We start from the raw sequence: 19,021 nt of genomic DNA on the forward strand, positions 1-19,021 counted from the left end.
TAATCACAAATTTTGATCAAAACATGAGCAAGTTGTTAATGGTGAAGAGACATGATAATACTATTCAGTTCAAGCTTTAAAGAAGCTTAAAAGAAGGATTTTTCAATGAAAAGTCTCACGTAGTTATCTTTGCTGAAAATTATGTCATTTGCCCAGTTGGAAGGACATACACTTATGTATGTTTGATCCTGCAATCTGAAAAGATTAAAAGGATAGCCATTAACCAGAAAACTAAAAGCATTTGGGGCAATTACAACTTGTTTTCTATTCCTTCACTTAAAACTATGTCAATAGCTCTGACTTTGAAAGGACATATATTCACAATGTATGTTTGGTCCTGTTGACTACTTGTGGTCAAACAGAATAACCATTTACCAGCCAATTAAGAGACATTGGGGTGATTGAATATTAAACTGAATATTACGGGAAATGATAGTACATTGACTACATAGCCAGTCATATAGATTTTTTAGGCTAAAAGGACTCTTAGTACATTCATTGACATGTATGGTTGCTTTCTCATGATATGTAAAATCTAAGGTGATATAAACATAAAGAATATGCTAAGATTTATGTGGAGTTACATTGTTGTCTATGCATGTTCCTAGATAAATCTTTTCAAATGATAGGCAGAAAAGTGATTATCCAGTCATACACAAGACTGTTGGTCTTTGGTTACCCAAAATGAAACATCTTTTAAAGGATGACAAAGAACAGCTGTGAACTATTTTAATTTCAAATATTTTGTCAACCTAAAGTTGATACATGTTCACAAATTTTACTAAGAAAATACAAACATGAGGGTTAATTCCAGAACTACAAGGGTGGAGGCAATCATATAAGTCATTTAAACATCCTGAATGAAAGGCCTGTAAATCCGACTTGCGTGGCATGTAAGTCCAACGTTCAACCTCACATATGTTTGTAGGTTTGAAAAGAAATATTTTATAAATTTTCAAAAATATGTTCAGTCATTAAAAGTTTTTAACCAAAACCAGGGGGTCAAAGTCAAATTGAGGTGATCTTGAGAAAGCCAAATAAGCCTTGAGGATAGATAAGGAGCATCAGAAAACAATATGTGTTATCCATTGAACTTTCTGCAAAATTAATTGAAATTAATCATATCACCAAAGAAATGAAAATCATGTTAAGTCTAGACCTGCTGTTGACCTGTCTTTGTAGTCATAATAATGCTGAAGATGAAGTATTGAGAAAGCTACTTAGTCGATATGATCCCATTCCTGAGAAATTTTCAGTTTACAAAAGAAATTGTTTTGAAATGAAACATAACTGAAATTTGATCTCTAAATGCACCATTTGCTCTTAAACTATGATATGTAATGATACATAACTTAGAAATGTCTTTGATAAGTGGCTTTAGTCAAACAGTGTTGCATTTTACCTTTAATAGGTTGAATATGTATGTTCGGGTAAGGTTTTTATGTTCTCAAATCTTTCCGGGCACAAAAACAGTTGAATATGGTTGAATATGTATATTCGGGTAAGCTTTAATGTTTTATAATCTTTCCGAGTACACTTAGATGGATTTATCTAAGTTTACTATTTTCGGGCATGTTTTGAAGTATTTGATACTTTTCGGGTAGAGTTACTAAATTAGTCACTTTCTGGGCAAGCCTGATTGCTTATGATTGAATACGTATTTTCGGGTAAGGTTTTGTGTTGTATAACCTTTCCGGGCACACTTAGTTGGTTTTATCTAAGTTTGTCTTTTTCGGGTATGATTTGATGATTTGAATTTTCTCGGGTAGACTATCCTGTTTAGTTTAGTTCTCAAGCATACCTGATGTGTGAATATGTTGATCCTAGGAAGCTTATTGCCAACATAGGATTGTCGGGCAAGCTATTTGAAATTTTAGACTATAGTACACTTAGATGTTTTATATTTAATTTCATTTCGGGCATGCTATGTATTACTTGTGATTATGATTGCTTTGAAATTACAAGTGTTTTCGGGCAGACTTTGTCTCCCGGGAACACTTTATATTCCAGGTACACTATGGTTCCCTAAATATACTTGGTAATTTCAAAATTTGACTTTCCGAGTACACTGTCTGCAAGATATCATTTCGGGCACAATTTATACTCTATGAAAGTTGTTCGGGTATACTTTGTAAAGAAGGTTGTTCGGGCATACTATCTTATGAAGGTTACTCGGGCACACTGTTCATCAAAGTGTGTTTGATTGAATGTGTTTCTAATTTTGATAGGGTTTATGCTAGATTGAGTTACTTGATTTATATTTGAGAAATTTATTTGGGTATCTTAATTGATTCCTAGCAAGAATGCTTATTTGATATTTTATACTTGATTATTTATCTTGTGATTAAGTTCTCAAGAAATCTGGTATTTCGGGCAAGTTTTCTTCATATTTACTTGACTATAATGTATCTAGCTTGACCAAGCAATGTTTGTGAGTAACAAGGAATTGGGTAAACCTTATAAGATTAAAAGAAAATGTTATCAAGCAAGGTTTAATTTTTTATCGGTAAGCTTTGTGTAAGTGGAAGTATACCGAGTAGACTTTGCAAAGGTTTATTTTTCCGAGTAAGGTTTGTTAAGCCTAAAATGATAAAGAGATATATGTTTTAAAATTGTTTTAAAATATCAAGTGGATAATATTACTATTTGACAACTAATAATTCACAAAATGACAAAAAGCATTTAAAACCCACTTTCAAAAGATATAAGAGGGAGTTAGGCAAAATTTTCAACATTACATTTCCCTCTCTCTCATTCCACTGCAACTGCTTACACGCAAAGAAACCCAAACCGACCTATCGCATTCATTCTTAATCCAAACCCTAATTTGAATCAGCCCTCTAATTCCGACTCGGTAAGCATTAATAATGTGTTTTCCGATCATGATTAGACTTTTATGGGATTTGATTATGTGTTTGATTACTAATATTTTGTTTATGTGTTTACGTTATAAACTTGTCGAAGAACAGGTTCTTGATGATTTTTCTCTCTTTCTTCTTCATTTTTATACCTTGAAATTACTTAAAGTACTGAACTTTATGACTAATTTCACTTTGAATATGTTTGATTGTGTTGTTAAGATATGGCAGAAGAACAGCCCAAGTACTTCTTTGAAAAGAAGCATAACATGTGTGCACTTTTGCAAGTCACACCTGACAACGAGCCAGTGGCGAGAATGATTACGTGGATGGCTCGATCGAATGTCAGCTTTGCTTTCACTAAATGTCCTGTCATCTACAGAAATCATTCAGTGGATTTCTGGAGATCTGCAGAACTGGTTGAAGACATCAATGGAAAGAGAATCGAAGCAACTGTTGCAAGATAAGAAATACACATAACTGAAAGAATGATAAGAATGTGCTTGCGGTTGAATGATGATGACCATAATCCAATAAACTTCAATACAGCACACCTGATGAGAATATTTGAAGAGACGATGGGTTATCAGGGAACAGTCCATGATGGACAATTTCAAAAGGGAATGTTCCCTATGTTGTATAGATTTCTCATTCACCATGTGATACAGGGATTTGCTCCACGAAAAGGATCATGGACTCTGATGAGTCGTGATCTAGCAAATGCCACTGTGGGGATTATATATGATTTGCCATTCAATTTCTCAAAAATGATTTTTGATGGATTGGTATCCAACTTGAAGAAGGCTGAGGTAGATAGATTTCTGCAGTACCCAAGATTCCTACAGATAATCTTCAACAGTGAATTACAAAATCTACCCACTATTGGCATTACACATCTACAACAGAATCCTGACACTTACAAAAGAATCAGAAATCCGAGTGTGGCCAATAGATTTGACTCAAACATTCCATTTGAGATATTGCCATGGTTGTTAGAACATGACTTGGATGTGATGCATGTGCCTGAGCTGAGCTCAGAGGAGGAAGAGGAGGTTGATGAGTTGGAGGATGAAGATGATGATAATGATGATGAAGATGAAGGAGGAGCTGGAGTAGCTATGAATGTTGATGCACCTGATCAGGGGAAGCAACTTGAGGAACAAGAACAACCTATTCCCATACCACCACAATCACCAACACACATTGATCAACCCATTATACCTTCACCACCACAAACACCCCCACATCAAACCACTCAATCCCCACCCCAAACCCTAACCATAAGCCAACCTGATACATCAACACATAAATCCCCACCTCATACACGAACACCACCAACATCTAGCCCAATTCATTCTGATCCATTTATTCCAAGCCCACCTCATACACAATCACCACCACAATCCATTTTCCAAACCCACACCACAACCCCACAATATGAACAATTTTCTACATCACCACCTACAAAACCACATACTGACATAGACTTGTTGACATTGTTAAAAGAAAATGCTGAACTGAAAAGAAGGAATGAGGATGAGACAATGGAGAATGTTATGTTGATTGAGAAGTTGGTACGAGCTGAAATGAGAATCAAATCCCTGGGGCAGGAGGTTGAGAAGACCTCAGCTGCCCCAAAACAGGGGGAGAATGATATAATACCAATTGACTCTGGTGTGAATGTTGAAACTGTAACTGGAACAGGTGTAGAGACTGTAGACAGTTTGAAACTAATTATGAATGCATATGATGATAGAGAGGAGAGTAGTGAGGAGAGGAGAGCTGAAGATGATGAGTATGAAGGTGATAGATCAAATGTTGGAGAACAAGATTATGATTACAATGATGAAATAGTGAATGTGGAAAGAGATAAAGAGGATGTTGAAGAGAATGTTGAGACAGTGGATGAGAGTGAAAAGATAAATGATGAAGAAATAGTGACTACCACTGATATGGTCACTGATGTGCTGAAAGAAACTCAAACTGATGAAATTATTCAATGGATGACTGCTACTGAGGAGCCAATCATAACTGAAGGTGAACAACATGAAAGCTCCAAGAGGGTAGAGTATGACCCTGAATTAGAAGCACTTGAGAAGGAGATTGATGACTATAGACAATCTGATGATGAGGAGGAAGTAGTGCCTAAAAGGATGGATAAAGGCAAAGAAAAAGTCACAGAAGAAGAGCCTGTTAAGGCCTATCCTGAAAAAGATGTTTTGTTTACAGAAGATGCTGCTGCTGCTTTAAGGGAACAAGAAAATATTTTAAGAGAAACAAGGGACAGAGAGATACTGGCCCAAACCATGGACCCTGTAGAGTTGGCAGAGCAGAAAACCTTGATCAACCAAGCCACATTTGCAAAAGAAGTTATTGAAGAAGTGGCTGATCAAGACGTTATTGAAGCCTTGATTAAGTTAAAAGAGAAAGAGGAAGCTGACAAGTCCTTAGCTATGGTGGTTTGCATGTTTCAAACTCAATGTCAACAAGAAACAAAGTCAAATGAGACTGCTGAACCAATCAATCTGAATACTGATATGATGGTTGAAGAGGAAATTGGTGAGTCCATGGCCTCAATGGCTGCAAAGAAATGGGCTCAACAGATTAAAGATGACATTAGACAAAATCCTGATGAATGGGAGTATGTGGATGATCCCAAGTATGGAAAGAGATACTCTAGAAAAAGGGATAGACCAGAAACATTTATGCCAGCTGAAGGTACTGAGTCTGCAAAGAAAGGAAGATGGGATGACAAGAACAAGTACTTTGTTGAAACTCCAGATGAAGATGCTAGTCCAATCAGGGCAATTCCACTACAGACACTACAACCAGATCAAAGAATTCCAGGTGTTCCAAATGTTCCCTATGTGCCCATTAGAACTGAACCAAATACAGAGCATCCAGCCTCTGATGAACCCAAGATTGATGTTGTAAATGACTTAACTAAAGAGGAGGATTAATCTGAGGATTCGGATGATGATGATATTCCTGATGATGATCAAGGAAAGAGTGCCAAGACTGCAAATGTTAAGACTCCACAAGTAGTAATGACTGATGAGCAGAGAGTAAACATTGAGCAGAGTTTGTTGAATGCTAAAATGAACAATCCTTTGATTAAGAAGCTAAGGGCACTTGGTGTGAACTTTGAAAGTGTGGCTCATATGAATGAAAGTGAGCTGAATCAGAGGCTTGAGGAAGAAAATGAAAAGATCAAAAGAGCCATGCAACAAAAGAATAAAAATGCTCAGAAACACAAAGAATATCTGAGAAGGCATGAATATTCTGAAAAAGATTTGAGCCATTTCAATATGTTAAACTCCAAGACCTTTACAACAGTGAAAGAGAAAAGGTGATTGAGATATGTGTAAAGGAGAATGAGAGGATTAAAAAGATGGAAACTTTGAAAGAGAAGTTTGGAGGTATGTGTGGATACCTGCTGGAGAAAGGTTTGAAGCCTGACATAGTTGAGAACCTATCTAGAAAATGAGTGTTGGACCAATACAACAAACTGAAAAGAAAAGAAAAACTGAAGAGGGTCCAAACTGAGAGCTCAGCTAAACAATCTGAAACATCTGTTGAGCCTCCAATAAAGAAAAAAAAAGATAATGACTCTAGGGGAGAAACAGAGAATTCATGGTGAAAAGGAAAAGTCAAAGGAAGTACCTATTGTTGAAACCCCAACTCCTCAAGAAGATAAACCTGATCCTGAAGATGAACTAATTGTTCCTTGGGAGAATGAAGAAATGATAAATATTCTAAGGGGAATAATGATAAACCAAAGGGGAATGGATGAAGCCTATTTTGATGCATTAGAAAAGGGAGATTTGAAAAATCTTTTCTACATTCAAAAGGCTGATTGGGAGAAAGCTCTAAGGGAAGGAGAAAACCATAGAAGCTTTGTGGATGGAAAATTTGTACATGCTGGTCTGTCAAACAGACCTGGTATGGCGAAAATGTTGCTCAATCTTAAAGAACTAGTTGGACAAGATGTAGTTGAACTAGCTAACCTTCCACCCGAGATGGTAGAGGCAATCTACATCAAAACTTTCAATCTGGGGCCGAGAAAACCCCTGAAGACTATTCCATTTAGGCCTCCAATTTCAAGAAGACATCCGCAAGGTGGAAGAGGTGAAGGTGGAAGAGGTGAATCAAGTAGGTCTGCACTACAAAGAACATCAAGACCACAATCAGATTTGGATCTTTCCAGAGAACTCTACTATGATTCTGTATCTGAATGCTTAAAAGTGATTATGGAAAGCAGAAAGCTAAGAGAGATAGTTGTGAGAAGTGACTTTTATGAGTATACTCAAGAACAACTAGAAAGAATGGCCACACTTGACTTGTATGATTATAGAGACAGAAACAAGATGGCAGGAAGGCAAATGAATGATCTCTCAAAGTTTTTGAAGAAAGAAGCTGACCAAGGATTCCGTTTCTTAAAAGAAAAGAGAAGTTGGAGAATGATTCAACTTCATAGATCGAAAAGGTCAGAGAAGTTATTGAAAATGGACAAAGCTGAACTGTACTACCAAATGAATGTCAGAGACAGGAATCCAGTGTCAAACTTGAATGCATGCTTAAGCCTTGGAAGAAGAATGACACGCCCCAACTATACAGTTCAAAGAAATGGCATCATTACTGAAGTTGAATACAAAGAAAATGTTGACCATTACTTGCTAAAAAACTCTGATGGAAAAGTACTGGGGATAATCAAGAAGGATGAAGACTTGAATTGCTTGAATAATGAAGATCTAATGGATATAAGGGACTTAGTCATGCCAGAAGGTCATACTCATTACCGACCCCTTGATATCTTTAAAATGAGAGCTGCTTCAGTGATAACAAACAAAAAACAAGCTACCTACAATGAAAGAAGAAGACAAGATTCATAGAGTAGGATTTGATTTGTAATGTCGTTTGACAGCTTTGAATATGTAACTGTTTATGTAATTTGATTATGTAACTTTGACTTTAATTTGATGTGTATTTTAATCCTGTGTAAGTAACTATAGATGTGTTTTGGGACAGCTGAGGTGTTCCAATCTAGGGGGAGATTGTTGAGTCAAGAAATTGACCTAAGGGGGAGATTGTTAAGTCAAAGACTTGTTCTATGGAGCATATGGAAGATTGGAATCTTCTCAACCTCCTCAGAATTTTCTAAGTATGGATCCGGGCACACCTTAAACTTCTGAGCAAGCTTTTACTTACCCGGGTACGATATTTTGTCTATCGGGCAGGGTTATCTTCTTGAAGTCTTCTTTAGTGGAAATCCGAGAAGGGTTTGCAAATTAGTGTATTACCGGGCAAGGTTCACTAGTTTATGCAAGTCCGGGCATGGTGCACTGTTTCAAGCAGGTTTGTTCTTCATAGCCAAGTAAAGTTCACTTCCGAGTAAGCTTTAGGCTAACCAAGCTCATGAAGCCAAGTAATTGGAAGACCGGGCAATGTATTCATTAATAAGTATGATCCAAGTAGGCTTGATGATTTAATGATATATATCAAGTATCATCGAGCAAGGTTCAAATCAAGCAAGGAACAGTGCTACCAAGCACACTTTGCTAATTAGCTATTCTCTAGCAAAGGTTTGAAGGAACCATTGAAGAATAAGGTTGCTCGTAAGGATTTGTCGGGCAAAGTCTGGCAAAGTCAAGAAGATTGAAGTCTACCTGGTGAGTATTTTACTTGGTAAAATACTCTTCAAGTAAAGTCTACCCGGAAAATTATTCCAAGCACACTTCTATATTACCAAGTCCTAAAGGATGGCAGAGCATACTCGGAAAGACAAGATTGATGCAAAGCCTACCCAGAAGACTTGTTTTACACTTAGGATTATTTCTGAATATGTAACTTGAATATGTCTTATCATTTAGGGTTTCTAGAAGGAATGACAGCTGTCCACATGTGTCAGGCCTATAAAGGAATAATTAGGGCACACCTGAAGACAGAGACACAATACGGAAAAATAGGCAGCTGAATACGATAATCTTTATTGAGCTACTACCGTTTTCCTAAAAGAAACCCTAAATCGATGATGTTTTGTATGATGAATATTATATAAATGGAAATCTTTTGAGTGAATCTTGTTTTGTGTTTTCTAACTCTGATTATTAATTGCAACTAACATGCTTGTTATTGATTTCGTCTTTAACAAACAGTAGTCTTTCTAAATATAGCAACCCGTCATTAACTCTCTTGTCGGCACATTTATTTGTGTGAGTTATGACATGATTTGAGTAAGATCCAGCTGAAATCGGGGACCTGACATATTTGTATTTGTATTTGTTAAACCGACCCATTTAGTCCTTTCAATATATTCGTATTTGAAAGTTATCGATTTATATTAATTTCAATGATTAAAGTTTGTTTTCGTTCATTATTTATTCGTAGTGTTCATCTTCGAGCTATAAAAGTTTATAAAATAATCAAAGTTAAAAACTGTACGATTAAAAAGTAAACAATCCAAAAATAATAAAATATATCAAGTTTTGTTAAGTTGTATATAATCATAAAGTTCAAGGTGCATAGTGTAATTAAAGTTTAATAACAAACTATTAAGATATTTAAAGTCTAGGGGCTAGAATGTAAATTTGATTTAAATTATAATAAAAATAATAATAATCAATCAGCCCAACCCCCCCCACCCCCGCCCTTCTTTCCACTTCGGTTTTCCGAACCCAAGTCCGGTCGCCGGATTTCCGGCGCCGGCAACCCCTAAAATACCCTTTTACACCTCGTTTTAATCTGTTAATCACCCCAAACGTCGTCCCCAGTATTTATAAACATTAATTTTTGATTAATTCCATCATTTAACAAACATTTAACACGTATTAATCACTAACTTGTCGGATAATAATAAAAACCCTAATAACTCGAATTAAACACCAAAAGACGCAATTGAGGCTATAAATAGAACGATAAACTTCTCATAAACGTTTTTCAAACATTACATTTAAAAAAAAACTGTCCTCAGTTGCTAATTAGTTCATCCAAGATCGGTTCCGGCCAAGTGTAGTTCATCATGTTTACGGCACCAAACTAAGTAAGTGTTATATTAAATCGTATTAGTTTCAAGCGTATAAAAAAACCCCTAACATAAGTCAAGCAAACAATCAACAGATTAGGAGAATCGAATCAAGGGTTTGCTCAAGAAGATGATGAACTTGATGTTTTTATATTTATATTTTCTGTTTCTAATTTTATAACATTATAACACAAATCAGTTTAGTCCAGTGGTTGAGTGGGTTTGTTGTGGTCATGAAGACCCGGGATCGAACCTGGGTCCTGTAGATCCATTTTTGTATTTTTACAAACCATTTTAATAGTTTTAATAAATCAAATAAATGTTTATAAATCATTATAAATCAAATAAAATTATTTTAAATTAAATAAAAATTGTTTTAGATTATTTTTAACCTTTTCAATAAAAAAACCCTAAACATCGTTAAAGCTCGTAAAATACATATAATATAATATTGGTATAACTTTATTCAAACTAAACCGTCAAATGTATTACTAAAATATACCAGTAACGCCAAAATCCTGTAAACTGTATTATATTCAAATTTAATGTTCAAATTATAATTAATATTATTATTAGGCCACAAATAATTAAGTACTTAGGATATGTTATTCTTGCAGACGAGCCTGGATTAATTATCCTTCTGAAGAGTTCCGGAGTTGTGTCAGGATCAAGGATACTCATTAATTTGTATTCCTAATAATTGTTTCTTATGTGTATGTTGATATTTAATAAGTGTAACGGCTCCAAGACCTAGTCTACAAGATATTTCGCTACTGGACCTGTTCAGCACGTGGTCAAATGGTGTGGATGAAGATAATGGGAAAGTGGCGGAGTAGTAGGAGATTTTTGTCAGTTGTTATTTTTGTTATATACCGAGTTTATGATCAAATTAGGTCACGCACACACTCACTAGCTGCTCACTTTTATAAACATTCTCTCAAGAACTCTCTCTAATCAGTTCACACACACTTAGCTACTGTGTAATCTTTGATCATAAACTCCACCACTTGTAACCCTATTTCTTGATTAATATAGTGGTGATAGACAATTGTCATCACCTGAGGTTTTTATGACTCCTCTAAAGGTCAATGGATTTTCCTCGTATAAATCCTTGTGTTTGTGTTTGCAACCGAATCTTAATCGTTATTATCAGCTTAGCACTAAACCTCACCTAACGAATTTGTTTACATTATCCTTAGTTGATTTTTGACAAAAAACAATTTGGCGGCCACCGTGGGGAATTATGCTATAATCCAGAAAATACCCTATCAAAATTCAACATTTTCAATCAATACCACCAACATAGGCCTCTCAACAATATTTTGATTCATCAACCATATCTTCATCAGTTTCTCACCCATCAAGAACTCTACCACTTATGCCTCCTCCATTAACAGGAGTGCCAAGGACTACTGCTGCTGGAAACAAGACACAACTACCAGTTTTCCAGAGCTCAAAGACCACTGCTTCCACTTCGGTAGTTAACTATAACAATAATGTTTCTGCTATGTTTTCGTAGGTTAAAGCATATATGGAGCAGCAAACTAGGACCAACCAGAAGATCCTTCGCGAGATAGAAGATCTCAAGAGGACTACAAGGCCAACATAGGATCAGACTCCCCTGATGCTTAGGATGCTGGATTTTACCACTCTAGGATCCTTGGCTCAACCTGCTCAAGGATCATCTATCCTCTAACTTGGATCTATGGGTCAGTAGATTCAGGGATCCTCAATTTTCCCGCAAGGATCATCTATCCTTCAACCAGGGTCCATGGGTGAGCAAGCTCAAGGATCCTCGTACCTTCAACAAGGATCATGAATCCTTTAACTAGGAACCTTTGGGTTGTATCACCAAGGATCCTAAAACTTCTAGCCTCAAGGATCCTTCTTCCAGAATCATGGATCCTCAGGACTTTAGCATCAAAGGTCCTCAGAGGTCCATGAAGGAGACATTATCCCCATGCAAACTATTGCCTCTAGTGGACCAGCGGCCGTAGTAGATGCTTCTTATCTAGGCTACCCTTCTGGGATGCCAACGTTCACTCAACAAAGAGGTAACACCTATATTCACATATCCTTAGACACTAATCTTGGTTCCATGCTGGATACATGTATCAATCAGGCTATGGCTAAGGAACTGCAGAAGCTTAAGGATATGATATCCAGCGTGCCAGGAGTGGCCCGTCCAATCCCTAACATACCAGAAGGGAGCCACAAGTTATCCATATTTGCTCCACCAATATGTGATTTTGAGATCCCAAAACGCTTTCACACCCCCAACATGAAAGTGTATGATGGGACCACTGATCCAGAAGAGCATGTGGCTCAGCATAGGGAGAGGATGGAGATCACTCCAATTCCTGAAAAACTCAAGGAAGCTTGTCTATGCAAGGGTTTCAGATCCACACTAACAGGATCTGCACTTAAATGGCTGCTATGTCTTCCTCCCTTTTCTGTTACTTCTATTCACATTTAGTTAACTTGTTCAACAACCAGTTTTCTTGTAGTAGGAAATTTGAAAAGTTAACTAGTGATTCATATAGTGTAGTCCAACTTAGTGATGAGTCCTTAAGGGATTTTGTTACAAAGTTTGGCAGGGAAGCTCTAGAGATTCCTAATCTTGATATGACTACGGCTGTTGAGGCATTCAAGATGGGGTTACATATGGGCTTCGCATTTTATGACGATCTTGTGATGACCCCATGCAGGACTTTAGATGAAGTTAGAAACAGGTCAGTCAGGTTTATAAGGTTAGAGGATGAAAATAAGATCCAAGAACGGTTAGGAACTCTAGCAAAACAAGAGTCACCTGACAAGAAACAAGGATCCTCATTCAAGAACAACAACTCGAGGCCTTATTCAAAATTCAACAATCAAAATGTCCAAGCAGTCGAAGAAGGATATAAAGACAATGAGGATTATCCAAGTATTCCCTAGTATTGCTTCTCTGTTGATACTCATGGTTTAATTTGGGCCATGAAGGCTCTTGGAGATATAGCAAGGTGGCCTCGGAGAAATGGGAATTCGACGTCCTTCAAAGACAAATCCAAATGGTCTGCATTCCATGAGGATTTTCACCATCAGACCAATGACTGCATTGGTCTAAGAAGAGAAATTGCTTATCTTCTAAGTAAAGGCCACTTCAAGGAGCTCCTGAGAAGAAAGAAGTCAAGGATCCAGGATCCTGAAGATGTCCCACAGAAAGCAGCTCCACCCCCCGCCAGATGCACAAGTCATCAATTTCATCTCCGGTGGCTCGGATATATGTGGAACATCCTTCTCCTCGGCCAAGAGACATGCTAAGAAGACTAAGTTGGATAACGGAGAGCGACCAGTCATATGCACTACTTTGACGACCGATAAAAGAATCTTCTTTGATGAGGAGGATAAAACAAGCATCCAGGATCCTCATCACGATGGTTTGATTGTAGCTTTATTTATTGCTAGTCATTATGTGCGCATGATCCTAGTCGATGGTGGAAGTTCAGTCAACATCATCCAAAATGATGTACTCCAGAAGATGAATATACTTTACTCGGAAATCATCCCGAGAACATCCATGCTAGTTGGCTTCAGTGGCGAAACAAAGAAAACAATGGGGGACATCAAACTCCCTATATAGATTGAAGGGTTAAACTCTTACCAAAAAATTTGTGTTATAAGTAATTTGTCTTGTTGCAATGTTATTCTTGGCATGCCGTGGTTGCATGGAATGAAGGTTGTAGCCTCTACTTATCATCAGTGCATCAAACTACCAACTCATTGGTGAGTAGTAAGGATAGAACTATTATTTTTCGTCCATGAAGCCGACATCTAAACAATCGATAGCATAGCAACTACAGCAACATCCTAGGAACGTGCTGGAAGCTCGAGAGTAGGACCTAAAAGAAGTATCCTTGAATCTCTAGGATCCAGACGAAAAAGTTTTCCTAGGATCCAATATCCCTAATGAGATTGAAGAGAATATAGTATCCTTCATCAAGCACTCAGACATGACAGGTATTTCAAAAGAGGTAATTACTCATAAGTTAGGCCTTGATAATTCTATTAAACCCGTCCATCAGAATCGAAGAAAATTCACTCCTAAGAGGAACGCGATTATACAAGAAAAGTAGAAAAATTTCTTAAGGCCTGTATGATCAGAGAGGTTAAGTATCCTCGATGGTTGGCTAATGTGGTCGTTGTTTCAAAAAAGAATGGAAAGTGGAGGGTGTGTGTCGATTTCACCGATTTAAACAAGGCATGCCCCAAGGATCATTTCCCATTACCACATATAGACTCCATGGAGGATGCAACAGCAGGACATGAGATGCTTAATTTTATGGATGCTTCCTCTAGATTCCAACAAATTCGGATGGAACAATCTGATCAAGAAGACACAACATTCATGACTCCTACTGGAATATATTGCTACGTTTCCATGTCTTTCGGAGTAAGAAATGCAGGTGCAACTTATCAACCCTTAGTCAACATGATGTTTAAAGACCAGCTATGGAAGACCATGGAAGTCTTATAGACGACATGGTAGTCAAATGAAAGAAGGTTGAGGATCATCTTAGAGACTTGGAAGAAGCCTTCAATATCTTTGATCAGTATAACATGAAACTCAATCCATCTAAATGCCATTTTTGTGTTAAGGCGGGAAAGTTCCTTGGTTATATGGTCACTAAAAGGGGTATAGAGGCTAGCCAAGAACAAATACAAGCCATCATCAACCTGAAGTCACCCGTGAATGCAAAGGATATACAAAGGTTGACGGGAAGAATTGCAGCCTTGAATAGGATCATATCCCGATCTTCGAAGAAGTGTAAGGATTTCTATGATATCCTTAGAAAGAATAAAAAGTTCAAATGGACGAAGAAGCATGAGGCTGCACTCAAAGCCTTGTATTCTCATTTAGAAAACTTAATTCTTGCACTTATTATGGTTTCTACTAAGTTAGGACATTACTTTGAAACTCATACTATAATTTTTAAAACTAACTATCCTATCAAGAATGTTGTTAGAAAACCAGAGATGTCAGGTAGGATGGTTAAATGGGCTATGAAGCGGAGTGCATATGATATCCAATACGAGCCAAGGACTGCTATAAAGTCTCAAGCATTGGCTGACTTTGTGGCTGATTTCAGTAGTGATCTACAATAGGAAGCCGACTTGGAGCTCCAACATCTGGAAGAAACCAAGGATCCTTGGATCTTGTTCACAGATGGAGCATCTAACGTAAGAGGAACAAAATTGGGTATCCTGCTACAATCGCCACAGGGGGATATAATACCCTATTCTATTGCCTATGAGTTTCAAGCTACTAACGACAAAGCAAAATATGAGGCTCTAATTGAATGTTTGCAACTAGATAAACACATGAGGATCAGTTATCTTCAAGTGTATATAGATTCATTATTAATATCTAACCATTTTAATGGCTCATATGATGTTAAAGGTAAAAAACTAATCAAATATCTAGATATTGTGAAAGACCTGTCAAAGTTCTTCGATTTGTTTAGTATTATACAGGTACCAAGGGAAGAAAATGTTGGGGCAGATGCCTTAGCAAATCTAGCTTCATCTTTGAAGATTTCGGAAGCCACGAAGATTCCAATCATCCACATACTCTCACCAGCAATAGGAGAACAAGAAGTTGGGGAGATAACAAATAACAAAGAGATTGTGCTTTGGGATCCATTATCCTTAAATAGTCAAGGATCTTGGATCTCCCAATCAAGAAGTTCATTCAAGATGGAGAGATTCCCGCGACAGAGAATCCCAAATCCTTCAAACTTAAGGTATCACAATACATTTTATTACATGATATTCTGTATAGAAAATCTCTTGCCGGTCCATACTTGAGGTGTATTAAGGAACCTAAAATCCAAGAGGTGCTTAAAGATTTTCACGAAGGTGATTGTGGAAACCACATTGGAGGCAGAGCCCTATTCTCTAGGATTCTTAGAACATGTACTTCTGGCCAACCATGAAGAGAGATGCTATAGGATATTTAAAGAAGTGTGATGCTTGTCAAAGACATGGCCACATACTACATTAGCCAGCGGAACCTATGTATCCTATATCCTCATCATGGCCTTTCATGAAGTGGGGCATGGATATTGTGGGTAAGATAAGTAAAGCGCCAAGAGGAAAAGTATTCATGCTCGCAATGACTGATTACTTTTCAAAATGGATAAAAGCAGAAGATTTTATTCAAGTCCGCGAAAAAGAGGTGATATCTTTCATTAAAAGAAATATTATTACTAGATTCGGTATCCCTTCAGAAATTATTTGTGACAATGGTTCCCAGTTTATCGGAAAAAGAACCACTAACTATTGTGACAGTTGGGGAATCAAGATGATCACTTCTACACTAGTTCACCCTCAAGCCAATGGCCAAACATAATCAAGTAACAAGATTATTATCAACAACTTGAAGAAGACACTTGGATCCAAGAAAGGCAAGTGGGCTGAGGAACTTCCTTATGTTCTTTGGGCTGATAGAACAACACCAAAGAATGCGATAGGTCAAACACCCTACTCATTGGTGTTTGGATCAGAAGCTGTATTCCCTACAGAAATGGTGGTTCCTACTGCTAGAACAAGCATCAGTGATCCTGAACCCAATAATGAAATCCTTCTTGAAGACCTAGATACTCTTGAAGAACTTAGAGACCTAGCCAAGATCAGAATGGCAGCGTATCAACAAAGGATATCTTGGGCATACAACAAGAGTATCAGGATTCGAAGATTCCAAGAAGGAGATCTAGTCTTGAGGAAAGCCTTCCAAAATACAACTAATCCGGCAGATGGAAAGCTAGCACCTAAGTGGAAAGGTCCCTACCTAATCGAGCCAGAAGCTGGAAAGGGGGCATATCATCTGCTGACTATGGAAGGCAACAGGTTACCAAGAGAATGGAATGCTATCTATCTCAAGAAGTACTTTTTCTGATAAGGATCAAGTATCCTTAAAGGATCAAGGATCTTAAAATTAGTAATATCTATCTAATCTCTCGTTCATATCATATTCTTATTATTAACCTAAAGATAATATATTCTTAACGTTTACATTTTCCAAGTTTTAAGTAAAAATGCAGATTTCAGTAAGAGGTTCAATGTTCAAGAGGTTTGCCACCTCTCCCTCAAGCATAAGGTACATCAATGTTTCCTTTGGCCTAGCCTACGATTAAGGTGTGACCCCTGATGGTCATACCTTCCAAGCTTTAAAGGTTTTCACCTTTCTTATAAATTAGAGTATCTACACTCTCGCCTGGAGCGCACGTTATCCAACGTATAGTCCAGGGCAGCGGGACCAGTACATGATTAGTGGCTGACAATTTCGTTGCTTTCGGCTATATGGAGGATCCTACGATTTATGGTAGACGTACCATACCACCGGTTTATAACATTTTCATGGTATCTCAAGACAAAGGTTTCTAAAATTTTCATGTTAGCTAAGGTTTTGGCGTTTTCACTTCACTTACGTTTGGGAAAATCCCCGGTTGACATCCGTATATTTGGGCTAGTCCCAGTTTGGGCTTGTCCCATGTTTAACACCAGTTTTAGGCTTGTCCCTAGTTTTGGGCTTGGGGTTTATTTGGGCTTGTCCCCAGTTTGTTGGGTTTAATCCCAATTAATATCATAAGTTGTTTGCATTAGGTATCCTAAGTTCGATTACAAGGATCACAGAAGGATCAACATCTATGGATTCAAGATTAGATCTTATGGTTTGGTTTCAACTTATCAATTTATACTTATTCAATTATGATTTATATCTTTATAAGGATCTAGTATTCTTAATTTGTTTTCATAAAGATAATATATCCTTAAAACTTTATTTTAAAACTATTAAAAAATCTAAGACTACAACGACAACAGAAATATTTTCAAAATATAGACAGTCAACAGATAGTTAAAAGATATTATTTATTAAACTTACTTAAAATTACCAAAAGTTTTAACCCAGACTTCACCATTTAAACATGGACCATCCACCCGGGTTAAGGTAAGTTGTTACTAATAGTTCAACCAAGTGCAGGAAAATAAAGATAGGGGCATCAAAGGCTTCATCCCCACAAACAGAGGATCCCTCCACCTTTGTTACCCTGACAATTGTCTTAAGGATCATAGATCCTTTACCCTAGATTACTATTGTCTATTACATACCACAACTATAATATCCTTGAAAACACAACCAAGCAAATAAAAAAAATGGGCTCAGGACTTGTCTATATTATCCTTCATTGCCCGCCTTAGCAGCTTCATCATCTACTGTTGCTTCCTTTCCTTCACCCATATCACCTGCATCCTTCACACCACTGATTCCAGCTTCACCTTCCTCTGCAGCCTTGTGCTCTTCGCCAGCATATTCCTCTTCCTCTACCACGCCCAACCTAGCCAGAGACTTCTTCCATAATTCCACTTCCCAGTTAGCCCTGTCAGAAGAAGGATCATTCGCCTCAGACATGAACTGGATCCTTACCTGAAAGATAATCTTTTCCGCGAACATCTTTGCTTCATCGGTCTTCGCCTTAATCCCATCCTTCATCTTCATTTCGATGGCGAGAACTTGGGAATCAACTTGTTTCTTCTCCTTTGTAAGCTTAGCAACCAGCTTATCCTTGGCGGCAGCAAGAGTCCTCATTCCTGTCAAAGTGTCTAGAGGTTCTTGATGACTACCCCGTAGTAAGAGTGGAAACCTTGGATGCCCTACAAGCCACAAGCCTGGGATCAACAACAATTATCTAACAATACTGGCAAAAAGAATAAAGGATCCTTACCTGAATGACCGTTTCTTGAAGCTGCTTCTCAACTTCCTGGACTTCTACTTGAGGTTCTGGTAGCTTCCTCTTTTTCCCCGACTGAGCCTTAGCTTTGGTGGTCACGGTGTGAGGGCTAGGGGCCTGGGTAGACTTGGATAGTTCCTTCTTGACTGTCTTGGGGGAGATCAAATGATCGATGCCATCAAACGAGAATTAGGCATAGGCTTGCTAGCATACTTGGGCATATCTACATAAACAACAAAACAGATAAGTTTTCATTTTTTATTTACAAAATCAATATACTTATCTATACAATTTTACATACTTGACATATTATTATTAAGTGAGGCGTTTGACGGTTCAGTTTCTGAATCAGAATCAAGGATCCTGATTTT

Source organism: Bidens hawaiensis, unplaced genomic scaffold (assembly GCF_021521415.1).
Source record: "Bidens hawaiensis isolate Kalapana, Puna unplaced genomic scaffold, B.hawaiensis_p1.1 tig00003654_1, whole genome shotgun sequence".
In the NCBI taxonomy this organism is placed as follows: Eukaryota; Viridiplantae; Streptophyta; class Magnoliopsida; order Asterales; family Asteraceae; genus Bidens; species Bidens hawaiensis.